This window comes from Eubalaena glacialis, chromosome 2 (assembly GCF_028564815.1).
Source record: "Eubalaena glacialis isolate mEubGla1 chromosome 2, mEubGla1.1.hap2.+ XY, whole genome shotgun sequence".
NCBI lineage: Eukaryota > Metazoa > Chordata > Mammalia > Artiodactyla > Balaenidae > Eubalaena > Eubalaena glacialis.
In genome coordinates, this window is record NC_083717.1 from 66,124,382 (window position 1) to 66,127,055 (window position 2,674).

Below are 2,674 nucleotides of genomic sequence, written 5' to 3' on the forward strand. Positions count from 1 at the left end.
GACCTTTCTTCATCATCTACTGCATTTGACAGAAATTAACCTTTTAAAATTTTTGCCCATGACACTTTCAGTAGTTTAATTGCTTTGTACACATGTACAATGTCAAAAGACTGCCTTCATCTTTCATCACAAGTGTTCCACACACTCTACCCCAGTGCCCATGGCCAGAGCAGAATACTTCAACAGAGGGAAGACATAAGAGCTCTGTTCAAAATCTCACGAAGGCTAATACACTAATTTAAAAAAAAAAAAATCTCACTACGAAATCAAAAAGACTGATCCGAAAAGTTGAACTGTTACACTCATGCATCATGACATACAGTACAAAGTTAAGTAATGAACATGGATAGATAAATTATGATGCATTCAATGGCAACGTTTCATGAAGGAGGCTGTACCCTCTTCATATCTGAAACCAGTTGGCAAGTGTCTGCATTTCCTAACCTCAGAAGCTGCCGTCTTCTTAAAGACAAAGTTCTCTCAACAGTTTAGGGCTCAGTGTTCTTAGCCCAACAGTGAAACTTAATTCACAAGGTTTTTTTGTTTTTTTTTATTTTTGGCTGCACTGGGTCTTCATTGCTGCGCGTGGGGGGCTTTCTCTAGTTGCCGTGAGCGGGGGCTACTCTTCATTGCAGTGTGCAGCCTTCTCATTGTGGTGGCTTCTCTTGTTGCGGAGCACAGGCTCTAGGCGTGAGGGCTTCAGTAGATGTGGCACGTGGGCTCAGTAGTTGTGGCTCATGGGCTCTAGAGCGCAGGCTCAGTAGTTGTGGCTCGTGGGCTTAGTTGCTCCACGGCATGTGGGATCTTCCCGGACCAGGGCTCGAACCCGTGTCCCCTGAGTTGGCAGGCGGATTCTTAACCACTGAGCCACCAGGGAAGTTCCACAAGGTTTTTTGGCAACTCTTAATCTGAGCAAGCATTGAGGCTTTTGAAAAATAAGGCTTTAAGAAAGCTTGTCATTTTAGGGCTAAACTTTAGTAGAATGTGAAAGTTTGAACCCTTACACTTTAAACAAAAAAATCCTAGAAATTACTGATTGGTTCAAAATGGTTTTATGGAAAAACTAATCTGTAACAAAAACCTGGCATTGAGTGCGAAGGCTCCATGGTTCGAGCAAAGCATAAACAGTTTCCCAGGGGACGGGACAGGGCAGGAGAGGGCCCGGACGTTTACAACAGCAGGCATTTTCTTTTCCTCTTCTTGACAGGAGGTGAGCAGAGAACCACTCCAATAGCCTCATCAAACACTGTCTTGTGGCCTTGCTGCGTGAGCGCCGAGCACTCCAGGTATCCTACAGCCCTGATCTCCTTCGCCATGGCTAAGCCCTGCGGGTAGGTGATGGGAATCAGCGTCTTCTCCTTCAGTTTCTCAATTGTGTCTTTATCATCCCTACGATCAAGTTTCATCCCCACCAGGATGATAGGAGTCACATGATGGGACAATGGTGTCCCACTTCAGGATACCACTTTGCACGTGATGCAGGACTCACAAGAGGAAAGCAAATGGAGAATACATCTGTTTGCGGATAGGACAGGGGACGTAATCTGTCAGAATCTTCTCGTCCAACTGTACCCCATAAGCCCAGATTCACTAGTTTTCCATCTACCATGACATTGGCAGAATAGTTGTCAAAGATAGTGGGCATATATTCTCCAAGAAATGCAATGATAACTGATAACTGATCCATAGGCAAGTTTTCCCTGTAGCTCGGTCTCCCACCACCACACACCCGATGGCCTGCACCTGGGCTGCTCGCCGAGCTGGGTGGCAGCCGCGCTGAGGCCAGAAGAAGCAAGCTCGGGGCGTGGGGCTGCAGACGGCGGGGCGCAGGGTGCCCGGTACCGCTGTCCACGTGGCCTCACCCTCCCTCTGCCGACCAAAAGCTGGAGCCCGGCAGCGGTCACCACCCAAAGCTGGGGAAAACTGCAGAGAAACAGGAAATGCGGAGCACTCACAGCCAGCCTCCCCTCCCCCATGCTGGCATCCACTGCTCCCAGGCTCCAGGGTGGGGCTCCACATTTTCTGAAAAACTTCCTTGAGTATGTACCCCGGCAGAAGGAAAACAGAATCCAAGAAGAAGACAACAGCTTCAAGAAGCCATAGAACTAATAGAACTAACCCAGGAGAACAATGAAAAGAAATACCAGTAGCACAGCTGTGTAGCTGGCCTAATGAGAAATTAGCCCCAATCAGAACGAGAAATCAGAAGAGTCTGTGAAGAACAACCTCGAAGAAAACAGCATTACCCAGTCCTCTGAGGAAGACGCTAGGACGCTAAGTGCTGTCATGGAATTAAGGCATGCAGCACTTCTGAGCAACAAGGATCTGAGCAACAAGGATAAGAAAGGTAATTAGTGACTCTGGGAAAAGCAGTGAACGGTACATGAAAGTCATGGCCCAGATAAAATGTGAGCTAAATTGTGGCATGATTCTGAGCCACCAGAGAGGTATAGGAAATTGTGCTTTCTGACCCCACAGAGCCAACCTGCCATTGGTCAGGTAATGTGGGAAGAAGCAGGTAACTATTGAATGCTTGGGGCTCACACATCATCTGTTTGGGTTTGTGTCAGGAGTAAGTGATAATTATTTCCTCACGCTGTGTTTGTTCTTTTTGAAAGTGATTGAATACTTCAGTAATTTCTCTTGACAAACTATCCTAACAGTAGGCTTACCT

General features: G+C 47.0%; 1 pseudogene; it reads right to left on the bottom strand.

Moving 5' to 3' along the window:
* Positions 1-1,169: 1,169 nt before the first annotated feature.
* Positions 1,170-2,288, bottom strand: LOC133084615 (ras-related C3 botulinum toxin substrate 1-like; annotated as a pseudogene).
* Positions 2,289-2,674: the final 386 nt, after the last annotated feature.